At 35.4% G+C, this 13,035-nt stretch overlaps 1 protein-coding gene across 14 annotated transcripts in view; it reads left to right on the top strand.

The window, feature by feature from the left end:
• LOC107560004 (leucine-rich repeat and immunoglobulin-like domain-containing nogo receptor-interacting protein 1) overlaps positions 1–13,035 on the top strand; it is a 107,776-nt gene that overhangs the window by 23,377 nt on the left and 71,364 nt on the right. For 4 of the 14 annotated variants that reach the window (XR_001605677.1, XR_001605676.1, XR_001605675.1 and 1 more), the window contains one exon: positions 1,302–2,182. The exons of 8 other annotated variants lie outside the window; for them this stretch is intronic. The gene's annotated coding sequence lies outside the window, so the exon portion shown is untranslated. Of the gene's footprint in view, positions 1–1,301; positions 2,183–8,874; positions 9,049–13,035 lie in introns of those variants that run through there. 2 more of the 14 variants (XR_001605678.1, XR_001605681.1) reach the window with 1 other exon arrangement.

The raw sequence follows: 13,035 nt of genomic DNA, 5'->3' as shown, positions 1-13,035 counted from the left end.
ATGCCGAGATCCAAAGAAATTCAGAAACAAATGAGAAAGTAATAGAGATCTATCAGTCTGGAAAAGGTAATAAAGCCATTTCTAAAGCTTTGGGACTCCAGTGAACCACAGTGAGAGCCATTATTCACAAATGGCAAAAACATGGAACAGTGGAGAACCTTCCCAGGAGTGGCCGGCCGACCAAAATTACCCCAAGAGCACAGCGACGACTCATCCAAGAGGTCACAAAAGACCCCGCCACAGCATCCAAAGAACTGCAGGCCTCCCTTGCCTCAGTTAAGGTCAGTGTTCATGACTCCACCATAAGAAAGAGACTGGGCAAAAATGGTCTGCATGTTCCAAGACGAAAACCGCTGCTGAGCAAAAAGAACATAAAGGCTCGTCTCAGTTTTGCCAGAAAACATCTTGATGATCCCCAAGACTTTTGGGAAAATACTATGAGAACTGACGAGACAAAAGTTACGTCTGGCGTAAAAGTAACACTGCATTTCAGAAAAAGAACATCATACCAACAGTAAAATATGGTGGTGGTAGTGTGATGGTCTGGGGCTGTTTTGTTGCTTCAGGACCTGGAAGACTTGCTGTGATAAATGGAACCATGAATTCTGCACTCTTATCAGAAAATCCTGAAGGAGAATGTCAATGTCATGAATGTCTGTTCATGACCTCAAGCTGAAGCGAACTTGGGTTCTGCAGCAGGACAATGATCCAAAACACACCAACAAGTCCACCTCTGAATGGCTCAAGATAAACTAAATTAAGGTTTTGGAGCGGCCAAACCAAAGTCCGGACTTAAATCCGATTGAGATGCAGTCCATTCATGCTAGAAAACCCTCCAATGTGGCTGAATTAAAACAATTCTGCAAAGAAGAGTGGGCCAAAATTCCTCCACAGCGATGTGAAAGACTCATTGCCAGTTATCGCAAACACTTGATTGCAGTTGTTGCTGCAAAACGAGGCACAGCCAGTTATTAGATTTAGGGGGCAATTACTTTTTCACGTCAGGCCAGGCAGGTTTGGACAGCTTTTTTTCCCTTAATAAAATAAATAATCATTTAAAAACTGCATGTTGTATTTACTTGCATTATCTTTGTGTAATATTAAAATTAGTTTGATGATCTGAATCTTTTAAGTGTGACAAATATGCAAAAAAAATTAAAAACAGGAAGGGGGCCAACACTTTTTCACACCACTGTATATATATCAGTGGTTGTTCGATATGATAAGTCACAGATCACACGCATCTCTCATAATGTCTCCCAGAAATTTAATTTCCTCTGTTTTCTTCCACATCCGAAAAGCTGCCGTTGGAAAGGAGCAACAGTTCATAAAAACCTTGGAAAAGTGCAAAACTTCAATTTCCTTCGATCTGCATCTGCCTTTGCTCATCTCTCTTACCGTCGGTCGCCGCAGCTCTGCTCTTCTGGTCTCATCTGGGCGTGTGTATTTGGCTCTGAAGGTCTGCTGGGATGTTGACAGCGCTCTTCAGGTTGACTCGGCGTTGCGTAAACAGAGATTAGTGACCATCCTGGCTCTTAATTAAAGTCAGAAAGCTGCCAGGAGACACACCAGGCCATCAAATATTAATCTAGACAGTTCCCGCAGCAGGCCAGCCCTCCACTCATGGGGTTCCAGCGGGTGTATCACCATGATGTGCTGCCGCACACGGTCCAGAGGGATCGCTGAGTGTCATGACAGATCAAATGATGCAATGGAACTGGAGGGGGGAGCGAGACGCCAGTGAAACATTCAGATGACGGCCTGTGAATGTCTTTCTTCAGACCCCGCCGATGGCCTGTAATGAGCCTATGTTTCATTCTGAGGGATCACGTCCACGTCTGACGGAGGTCTCAATGTCATCGCCTTCTTGCCTGTCTGTAGCATCTCTGATCTATTGGACTATAAGAACGACACTGCGAATTTAAGGTGTTTATGTCACAGGCTTTAGACGTGGTACTTTAGGGTTAAAGAGATAAGGGTTTAGGATTAGATTTAGCATTCAAGGTTGTCTGCTTTATAGTTTAGAATTTACATTTAGTCATTTGGTAAATGGTTTTATCAAACGTGAATTAGAAACAGTAATGGTCAAAAAGGGTTAGGTTTAGTCTTGGATTGTAGACTTTAGGTTAAAGGTTTAGGGTTGAAGTATGGAGTTTAGACATTGAGTGATTTTTTGTTTTAATGGTTTATGTTCACGATTTAGATTTTAAATGTGTTTAAGACTTAGTGAAAGAGCTCATGATTTAGTTTAGTCTGAATTATTTTTTTTCTTTCATTTGTTGACTTTGGAGTTTAGGGTTAAGGCTTTGGAATTAAGACATTAAATTAGTTTTTGCTTTAAGGGTTGTTTTGTTTTAAGGGTGTGTTTTTTTTGGAGTTTAGGGTTAAGGCTTTGGAATTAAGACATTAAAGTAGTTTTTGTTTTAAGGGTTGTTTTGTTTTAAGGTTGTTGTTTTTTTATTTGGAGTTGGAGTTGGAGTTTAGGGTTTAGGCTTTTGAATTAAGACATTAAATTAGTTTTTGTTTTAAGGTTTTTTGTTTTGTTTTTTTGCTTTGGAGTTTAGGGTTAAGGCTTTGGAATTAAGACATTAAATTAGTTTTTGTTTTAAGGGTTGTTTTTTGGCTTTGGAGTTTAGGGTTAAGGCTTTGGAATTTAGACATTTAATTAGATTTTGTTTTGTTTTTTTGGCTTTGGAGTTTAGGTTTTGGAATTTAGACATTAAATTTGCTTTTGTTTTAAGGGTTTATGTTCAAGTTTTAGGGTCTAAATGTGTTTAAGACTTAGTGTTTAAAAACTTCTTAAAAAGTTCAAGATTTGGATTTGGTCTGAAGGATTTAGTCTGTCTTGTTTTGTTTTGGAGTTTAGACATTCAATTAGTTTTTGTTTTAAGGGTTTATGTTCATGTTTTAGAATTTAAATGCAGTTTTAAGGGTTTAGGTTGTTACTGATGGAGTTTCTGGTTTAAAGTAAGGTAGTAAGGGTTTAGGTTTAGTCATTTTGTAGGTTCTTTTATTGAAAGGGACTTATAAATGACCAACATCGCCAGCAATCTCTCTCCGAAGAGCCAACAATACCACAATTTTAGGATTGGTTTTAGCGTTACATTTAGTCTTTACTGTTTAGATTGTAGATTTTGTGGTTAAAGGTTTAGGATTGCGGTTTAGAGATAAGACTTTAAATTAGTTTTAGTTTTAAGGGTTTATATTCGAGTTTTGATATTTAAATGTGTTTAGGACTTAGAGTTAAAGAGTTCAGGGTTTGGATTCAGTCTGAAGGGTTTTTTAAGGCTTTTGGGGTTTAGAGTTTGTTGTTAAAATTGTTTTGTTTATGACTTAGTTTAGTGTTAGATGTTAATTGAGTTTTTAGGGTTTAGGTTGTTGCTGTTGATGTTTAGAGATTAAAGTTAAATATTACAGGATTGGGATTTAGATTTAGTATTCAGAGTGTAGGTTGTAGGATTTATATTAGGTTTTACATTTATTGATTAGATGCTTTTTATCACAAGCCATCTCACATATGAGAGCCAACAATACCACATTTTTAGCATTTTGGAGTTGAGGTTTAAAGTTAAGACATTATATAGAGTTTTAAGTGTTTGTTCAAGTTTTAGGAATTATATGTTGTGTTTAGGATTTTTAAAGAACGTTTTAGGATGTTTAAAGTTTGGTTTTTGTCAAAGGTATATCATTTTTAGGCTTTGGCCTCTAAAGAGTTATGGGTTTATTTTATAACTTAGTTTAGGCATATAATTACACTGAAAAAATGTTTAATTCATCCAATTCAAAAATTTTAGGCTAGTTTTTTTTTAACCCTTAATTTAACCCTTAGGGCAAGTTGTTTATTTTTCATTGGCTCAAGTTAAAAAATATAGATGTGAATCATTACCCTAAATTTTTTTAATTGGATGAATGAAACATTTTTTTCAGTGTAGAATATTAATTTAGTTCTAAGGGTTTAGGCTGTTTTTGTTATAGTTTAGGTTTCAGAGTTAAATATTAAGGATTTAGTATTTGATTTATTTTTTAGGTTGTAGGATTTAAATTTAGTCATTTAGTAGATGCTTTTATCCAAAGTGAGAAATGAAGAATACAAGAGTCAACAATACTGCAGTTTTAGAATTCTATTTTAGGTTTTACAGTTAAAAATTAAAGGTTTATGGTTAGATTGAGTCTTTGGTTATAGGCTTTGGAGTTAAGTTTTAGAATTAGTTTTAGTCATAAGGATTTATATTGAAGGCTTTGAAGTTTCAGTTTTAGGTTATACACTCTTAAAAATAAAGGTGCTTCACGATGCCATAGAAGAACCTTTTTGTCTAAATGGTTCCATAAAGAACTTTTAACATCTGAAGAACCTTTCTGTTTGACAAAAGTTTCTTTGTGGCGAAAGAAGGTTCTTCAGATTACAAAAAGGTAAGAAAGAAATGGTTCTTTAAAGAACCTTTGACTGAATGGTTCTTTGTGGAACCAAAAATGATTCTTCTATGGCATCGCTTGAAGAACCTTTTGAAGCACCTTTATTTTTAAGAGTGTACTGGAGTTTAGAAATGAGGATTAAAGGTTTAAAATTAAGTAGCCATGGGTTTAGCATTAGATTTCATCTTCAGGATTTAGGTTGTTCGTTTAGTGTGTGTGTGTGTGTGTGTGTGTGTGTGTGTGTGTGTTAAAGTGTATTTTCTTGTCTCATCATATTTTCATCAATGGTCATTTTAATTAAAACTGTTTATTTATTGCCATGATCCACATTTTTCATCTTGTCTTCGTTATCATTGAAATATCAAAACCCTCTGTTAATGAGCACATTTGATGATATTAACACTATACTTTAAAGAATTAACAAATAATGATTTCATATTTGTCAACAGTGTTCACATGTTTATATCATCTCTGAGAGGATTTAACAGGTTTTCTTGCTCTCTCAGTTATGTTGGGGCTTTTATTAACTATAACGCATAAAGGTGAAGTTGAGGTGCCGGAAGCACTGTCAACAACTGTTATCACTAGCGCTGTGATTGGTGGGATTAAATGTACAAAGATGTGGGGCTGCTGTTGTTGTTGGTGCAGTGTGTCTTTAAGAGGGGGCGTCGGAGCAGAAAGGGTAGGAGTAGATTTGTTAGCTTGGTGATTAATACCGAACGCATCTGAATAGCAAAGCTCAAGAGTGTGGGCACCACGTTTAATTGGCCTGTTTGAGGCACGACCTCACAGGAAGAGTCGCAAGACTTATGTCTACAGGATACACACATACACACACTCATCCTCATCCTATTTCCTTTCCTTCATCTCTGATGTCATTCAGCTGTTTGTGTATTATAGCGGTAGGAAGCATTAACAATTTACGAAGATTGCTTTAGTGCGCCACGCACTTGTGACTCTCAAGGTTGTGGAATCCGGCGATAATGATCTTGTTCTACATTGATCCGCTGCAGTCATCCCTGGGTTTATATTTTTTTTCTACATCCTGTTTGTCCAGCACATGAGTATCAATAAAATTAGAGCGGATGGATCTGATAAAGTGCATCTTCGGATCATGATGCAGAGCGGTTTTACTGGTTACTCCGGTCCATATAAGTGATCAAAAGTTTCTGACACACCCTGATGTTCTCTGCAGCTTCAGAAGAACCTACTTAGAACAAATTAGGAGTTCAGTTACATTTATTTAAAGGGGTAGTACACCCCAAAAAAAATATAATTCTGTCATCGTTTACTCACCCTAAAGGTGTTCCAAACCTGTATGAGTCGCTTTCTTCTGTTGAACACCAAAAGGATATTTTGAAGAATGTTGATGACCAAACAGTTGATGGTAGCCATTGACTTACATAGTATGGAATAAAATTAATGGAAGTCAATGGCTACCGGCAACTCTTTGGTACCCATATTCTTCAAAATATCTTCTTTGGTGTTTAAGAGAAGAAAGCAACACATACAGGTTTGGAACTACTTGAGGGTCAGTAAATGTTTACAGAATTTTCAATTTTGGGTGAACAAAATTTGGTGGTGGTGGTTACTAGGGTGTTAATGTTCCGTTGCTAAAGTGTTCTGAGTGGTTGTTAGTGCACTGCTATACAGTTGCTGAGGTGTTCTGAGTGGTCTCTAGGGTGCTGCTGTCCTGCTGCTAAAACATTCTGAGTCACTTTAAGTGTACGGCTATACTGTATGGTTGCTAGGGGGTTCTGGATGGTTGCCAGGGTGTTACTGTTCTAGTCATAAAGAGTCATTTTTAGTGTTCTACTACATATAAGGTTGCTATGGTGTTCTGGCTGGTTTCAAAGGTGTTACTGTTCCATTGATAAAAATTTGTGAGTGGATGTTGCTATACAGTTGCTAAGATGCTCAAAGGGGTTGCTAGGCTGTTACTATTCAATTGATAAAGTATTCCGAATGGATGTTGCTAAGGTGCTGACAGTGGTTGCTAGGGTGTTACTATTCCATTATCATGTTATTGTGTTGATACTGTATACGGTTGCTAAGGTGTTCTACAGCGTTACCAAATCCAAAGAGTTTACTCCCACATCTCTATGATAGTCTATACAATTGTTCTTGTTGTATTGTCTGCCAGACAAAAATTGCAAGTTTGATTGCTTAGGAAAGTTATAGCACACAACCGCTATACTGTATGGTTGCTAGGGGGTTCTGGATGGTTGCCAGGGTGTTACTGTTCTAGTCATAAAGTGTACTGAGTCATTTTTAGTGTTCTACTACATATAAGGTTGCTATGGTGTTCTGGCTGGTTTCAAAGGTGTTACTGTTCCATTGATAAAAATTTGTGAGTGGATGTTGCTATACAGTTGCTAAGATGCTCAAAGGGGTTGCTAGGCTGTTACTATTCAATTGATAAAGTATTCCGAATGGATGTTGCTAAGGTGCTGACAGTGGTTGCTAGGGTGTTACTATTCCATTATCATGTTATTGTGTTGATACTGTATACGGTTGCTAAGGTGTTCTACAGCGTTACCAAATCCAAAGAGTTTACTCCCACATCTCTATGATAGTCTATACAATTGTTCTTGTTGTATTGTCTGCCAGACAAAAATTGCAAGTTTGATTGCTTAGGAAAGTTATAGCACACAACAAAGCCGCACAATTTGAATTATCCTTTATGTCTGAAACACAAACAGTCAGAGGGCAAATTTTTTTGAATAATTTACCAATAATTCGATTCGATGAGAAATGCTCATATTAAAATCTTTGACTTTCAATTGCAGACAGTAGTGTCTTGGCAAAGCTGAAGGAGACATTCAAGATCACTAGGAGAACAGTCAGGAGACTACAGCCTCCATTTGCTCTCCATTTAATGTCATCGCCATCTAGGATAAACAATTGAGATATTAAAGACATCTCCGTCAGGATTTGTCTCCCCTATGGGCAGATTTGATCACAGTGGTATATGAATGAAAACAAGTGCTTTTTCTATACGTATACAATACGTGCATGCTTGTTTTGCCTCATTTCTTTCTCATCTCTCTCTCTGATCCACGGCGCCCTTTATGTGCAGCAAGAGTTTAATTCCGATCTGAGCAGCGGATCAGTAAGTGATCCTAGAGCTGAGAGATATAAATTCATTTCCCATGTCCCCCCTCTGGTTCTCGCCTGGTTTCCACGGCAACAGCAGAGAGACGGAGGGCAGTCTATTGGCTGTAAAATCTCACGGTGCACTATCAGGAGACTACAGCCTCCATTTGCTCTCCATTTAATGTCATCGCCATCTAGGAGAAACAATTGAGATATTAAAGACATCTCCGTCAGGATTTGTCTCCCCTATGGGCAGATTTGATCACAGTGGTATATGAATGAAAACAAGTGCTTTTTCTATACGTATACAATACGTGCATGCTTGTTTTGCCTCATTTCTTTCTCATCTCTCTCTCTGATCCACGGCGCCCTTTATGTGCAGCAAGAGTTTAATTCCGATCTGAGCAGCGGATCAGTAAGTGATCCTAGAGCTGAGAGATATAAATTCATTTCCCATGTCCCCCCTCTGGTTCTCGCCTGGTTTCCACGGCAACAGCAGAGAGACGGAGGGCAGTCTATTGGCTGTAAAATCTCACGGTGCACTAAGGAAATGCTTCAGGAAGTATACACAAAAACAAACCTTCATGCTCATTGACAAAAAAAGTCACTTTTACTACAAGTATTATGTCTTTACAATGGTAGTCTTTGAATTACTGTACCTATGCTTGATATGTAAATACTATGTAAACTATGATACACAGCCAAGTACCATAGTATTACCATCTGATGCTGTCATAGTACTTTGTCATTGTACTTTAAGTGAGGCCAGTAACATCAAAGAAAACTGTCCCGAGACGAGAGATTTGGTTTTTCTGATGGTGGTAAATGTTTTTCAGCTGTCTTCATACGGCGTCTGAGATGTTTAACTGACAGCCGAGCTGTTTACACCACAAACAGAAGACATTTTAGACAGGAGACATTTCTTGCTTACATGTGTCTGTGGAGTCATATATGAGGCGCTGGTTTAAAATGGTGGCTTCCATGCGGGGAGAAACATGAAATATTAAGATAAATATAAACCTCTGGAGCGTAAATATCAGAGCGTAACACAACAGCGTGTCTACCTTCAAAACAATGAGCTCTAAGGAATATAGAGTGATTCTTATGGGCTTCGCTGCCTGCTGGGTAAACATTCTGTCTCCTTAACGCATTCAAAACTCAATAATGGAATAAAAGAAGTATGCTAGCGACAGAAAATGATATGTTAACGCCAACAAATCAAAATTGACCCCGTTTACTTTTGTAACGTACGTTCTCTGTGTCATTGTGCGCGATCCGTTGGTGCGTGTTTTTCCAGAGAAGAGAATGTTTATCTTTGTAATGTTTTTGATCAGAATGTAATAACTTGCTCATCCTCTGAAACAGATTTCCTTTTCGGATGATGTCACATATCCAAGGTTTTGTGCTGCTCAGTGAAGATCCAAACACATGCAAGAACAACAAGAGATACATTAGATACTGTTAAATCCAATTCTGTTGAATTCTGTAGATGTGATACCAGTTTAATATTTAAATTGAAATGATAATAATTTAAATTATGACCCAATTTGATCACATTTTCATCAAAAGAAAATGTATTTAGTTTTAATGAAATAAGATCAGTCAACTGTAATAGTAAATTCTTCAGACTTTGTAATAATTTTAATCAATAAATCAGTATATGTTCGAGGTTAAATTTAAACATTAAAAAAATATATATGATCAGTTATGATAGTGTTCATTTTATAGTAACTTATTTTCATTAAATATGAACAATAATCCTATCCATTTTTGTTGCTTTCTGTATATTTTCCAAGAATTATACTGTATGTATTCTTACTCAATTAGCTTTAAAGTCTTATTCTGTTGAAATATGCCGTTTTTGTATCACATTTTCATAAAAAAAATGTATTTCGTTTTAATGAAATAAGATCAGTCAACTGTAATAGTAAATTCTTCAGACTTTGTAATAATTTTAATCAATAAATCAGTATATGTTCGAGGTTAAATTTAAACATTAAAAAAAATATATGATCAGTTATGATAGTGTTCATTTTATAGTAACTTATTTTCATTAAATATGAACAATAATCCTATCCATTTGTGAACCAATGAGTAAATTGAGTCAATACGTTGAACTTAAGAACTGATTAGTTTGATTCATTCAACCAATGAGTGAATCATTGAGTCAATAAGTTGAACTTAAGAACTGATTACTTTGATTCAGTGAACCAATGAGTAAATTATTGAGTCAGTAAGTTGAACTTAAGAACCAATTAGTTTGATTCAGTCAACCAGTGAGTGAATCTTTGATTTAGCAGGTTGAACTCCACAACCGATTACTTTGATTCCGCCAACCAATGAGTGAATCATTGATTCAATAAGTTGAACTCAAGAACTCAATACTTTGAGTCAGTGAACCAGTGAGTGAATCATTGAATCAGCAAATTGAACGCAAAAAACGATTTGTGAACTAAAAAGTCATGCCATTTTCTGAATCAAATGATTTATTTTAAAAGATCCGAATCAGAAGAGTAATTCTTTCACAAATCGGACATCACTACTTCTTTCACGAAGAGCCATGGCAGATCTCAAGGTTTTTCATGAATTGTGACTTAAATCATCATATTATTTAAGAAGTCTATTTATTTAATTTTAAAATAACATTTTATAAATAATAATAATAATAATTTTGTTAAATTGGCAACTATAGACATTTCATTGCAACTTCCAAAAAAATTGCATGCTTGATTGAATTAAATTACAATATACGTTCATGACATACATAACTGTTTACACAATTATTAAATCAGTTAACTTTTTTTACATTTACTTTCCATTTTATTATTTCATTTTTATTTTAAATTAACATTTTCATAATAAGAATTATTATTATTATTATTATTATTTATTATTATTATTATTATTATTAGGGATGCACGATATTATTGGACCAATATCAGAATCGGCCGATAATGGCTTTAAATCTAAATATCGGCATCGCCCGATATGAAAATTATGCGATATATGTCTTTCTGATAAGAGGAACTCACATGTGCTCAGGGTGTGCTAGTGATTAGATCACGTCAGCAGTGTGGCTCATTCTTGAAGTAAAGTTTTGCTACCCGCTCTGTAAAGAGTTTTAATTCCGTAGGGAGCGCTGTTGGGCTACTTCTAATAAAATGAAAGCAAAATACACAAATAATATTTAGACTGTATTTCTGATTAAATCAAGCAGTAACTGATGCCATAAAATCATAAGTATGTTTTGATTTAAAGGTCAGAAGCTATAGCTTACATGAACAACAAAAAAAATCACAAACATGACACTTAAATTAAATAATTTTATATATACTGATTTATTCATTAATGTGTAATATGTTGTATTTTTTAAGCAAATTATAAACTTTTTTTAGAATGTTTACAACTCTTTTGCTTTAGACCATTTACAAATGTTAGATCTAAGGTTACCACTGCATCTTTCTGAAAAAAGAAAATGCAGCGTTTGAATATAGTTTATTTATAGTTATTTTCAAATGTTCAATGTACTGTCATTATGAAAGAACTTCATTATTGTTTATTTAATTCTAACAAATAAGTTCTTGTTAAAAACTAACCAAAATTAAAAATAATGTTGTTTCCAAACAAAAGGAAATATATCGGTATCGTCATCATCTATCGGCCAAAATGATTTGAAAAATATCGGATAAAGGCAAAAATCCAATATTGTGCATCCCTTATTATTATTATTAATATTATTATTATTATATCTATAACTCACATGTGCTCAGGGTGTGCTAGTGATTAGATCACGTCAGCAGTGTGGCTCATTCTTGAAGTAAAGTTTTGCTACCTGCTCTGTAAAGAGTTTTAATTTCGTAGGGAGCGCTGTTGGCCTACTTCTAATAAAATGAAAGCAAAATACACAAATAATATTTAGACTGTATTTCTGATTAAATCAAGCAGTAACTGATGCCATAAAATCATAAGTATGTTTTGATTTAAAGGTCAGAAGCTATAGCTTACATGAACAACAAAAAAAATCACAAACATGACACTTAAATTAAATAATTTTATATATACTGATTTATTCATTAATGTGTAATATGTTGTATTTTTTAAGCAAATTATAAACTTTTTATAGAATGTTTACAACTCTTTTGCTTTAGACCATTTACAAATGTTAGATCTAAGGTTACCACTGCATCTTTCTGAAAAAAGAAAATGCAGCGTTTGAATATAGTTTATTTATAGTTATTTTCAAATGTTCAATGTACTGTCATTATGAAAGAACTTCATTATTGTTTATTTAATTCTAACAAATAAGTTCTTGTTAAAAACTAACCAAAATTAAAAATAATGTTGTTTCCAAACAAAAGGAAATATATCGGTATCGTCATCATCTATCGGCCAAAATGATTTGAAAAATATCGGATAAAGGCAAAAATCCAATATTGTGCATCCCTTATTATTATTATTAATATTATTATTATTATATCTATAATTCTTTTAATGATTACAGAAATATAATGAATTAAGTTACGTATATTATGCTTTCATTAGGTGGTTCTTGGCGGAATGTCCTCCAGGAACGTCCTGATCCACCGGTCTGAGGTTGTTAAAGAGTATTAAGAATGATAAATGAAGTCTTTTGTACATTCGAGGGCACTAGAATGGCTGAATTCACAGTCTTTGGTGTGTCAGTCTCTCTGAATGGCAGCTCTTATCTCGGGGGGTGATGGCTGGACTGAGCCATTATTTGCCCGCTGTCAGCGCCGCTGGCCCTTTACGGCCCACAATCCTCTGTCTTCACTTCCAGGGCATTGATAAGGGTATTCAAACAGCGAGGATTGACTCCTGAGCTTCTGCTCAAACACAGATTCAAATCATATCATGATCATATGAGTTATGAGACTCCTGCTGGTCTGATCTCAACTACCATTTCATTTTCATCTAAGAGAGCTACATCAATTAAACGACAGTCATGGAGTGCATAACAGGTGATACGTATTTTTAATATACACATTTGACTTTCACTTATCCAAACATGATAATGTGGATTTATTTTAGGTATGGCTTGATCAGTTTTTCAGAAAGTCTGTATAAGCTTGGCTACCATTTGCATGGGCTCGTGGTGCAAACTGGACTTTGATGGAGGAGCTTCTAGAGGCTTCCGTTCTCCTCTCATTTCTCTCTCTCATTCTCGATTAGCCCAATGAGTCGTTTCATTCTAACTGCTCATTCATCTGAAGGTAAGAGGAGAAAGCCGCTTCACTGCACTTTCAGCGTGTTCTGCTGGTGAGCGGAGTTAAAGTCCTACCACAAGCATTTTTATTCTTTATATTCATGATAAAAAAACCTTCAGCAGCTCGTGCCATCTGCTGCTGAGCTCAACTCGTCCTCAGAATCGCTGCATTTGTGATAAAATATTTGCTGGCCTTATTAATCATTCAGATGGGATGAAATTAAAGGTTTTTTAGTGTTCAGAGGCGATCTGAAGCTCAGAAAAGTCATTTCGGGGTGTGTGTGTGTGTGTGTGTGTGTGTG

The sequence above is a fragment of the Sinocyclocheilus grahami genome, unplaced genomic scaffold (genome assembly GCF_001515645.1).
Source record: "Sinocyclocheilus grahami isolate Dianchi unplaced genomic scaffold, SAMN03320097.WGS_v1.1 scaffold707.1, whole genome shotgun sequence".
Taxonomy (NCBI): Eukaryota; Metazoa; Chordata; class Actinopteri; order Cypriniformes; family Cyprinidae; genus Sinocyclocheilus; species Sinocyclocheilus grahami.
This window is presented reverse-complemented; position numbering and strand designations above follow the sequence as displayed.